This window comes from Octopus bimaculoides, chromosome 1 (genome assembly GCF_001194135.2).
Source record: "Octopus bimaculoides isolate UCB-OBI-ISO-001 chromosome 1, ASM119413v2, whole genome shotgun sequence".
Classification (NCBI taxonomy): domain Eukaryota; kingdom Metazoa; phylum Mollusca; class Cephalopoda; order Octopoda; family Octopodidae; genus Octopus; species Octopus bimaculoides.
Window position 1 is genome coordinate 34,341,661 of NC_068981.1, and position 635 is coordinate 34,342,295.

A 635-nucleotide genomic window follows, 5' to 3' on the forward strand; every position below is an offset into this window, starting at 1 on the left:
GCAGGATATTTCCTTGCAGTGTATTTTCATCAAATAATTTTACGTTTGAGGGTTAACCTTCTCTTACCGGATCGATAAAATATTAGGTTGTCCGGAAAGTTCGTGCCGATTTTTAAAGGAAAGAAAAAGGTCAATAAATACTTGCCATTACATTTTTAATTAACCAAATATGAACCATTTTGTTGCGCAATGCGTCTCCATCTTTCCTTTAACTTGAAAATACCCTCTTCCCAGAATTGAGGTGGTTTCATGGCAAATAATTCGAAAGGTAAGCTACTATAAATCGGCATGAACTTTCCGGACAGCCCATTAGTAAAGGCGCAGGCGTTGCTGTGTGGTAGGAAGTTTGCCTGGCAACCATATGGTTCCGAGATCAGTCCCACTGCGTGGCATCTTCGGTAAGTGTCTTCTATTATAATTTCGGGTCGATCAAAGGCTTGTGAGTGGATTTGGGGATCTTTCTGATTTGGCGGGCGCCACTTGTTTTCTTAACGAAACATTTTCAAACTTGGGACACTGGTAGAATGTGTCATATAAAACATCTTTTACGCTTAGTGTTATTGAGAAAATTTTATCTTTTTAAAGTTATTTCGTGTTAAAATTGTTGTATTTCGGTAATTTCAACCAATCACTGA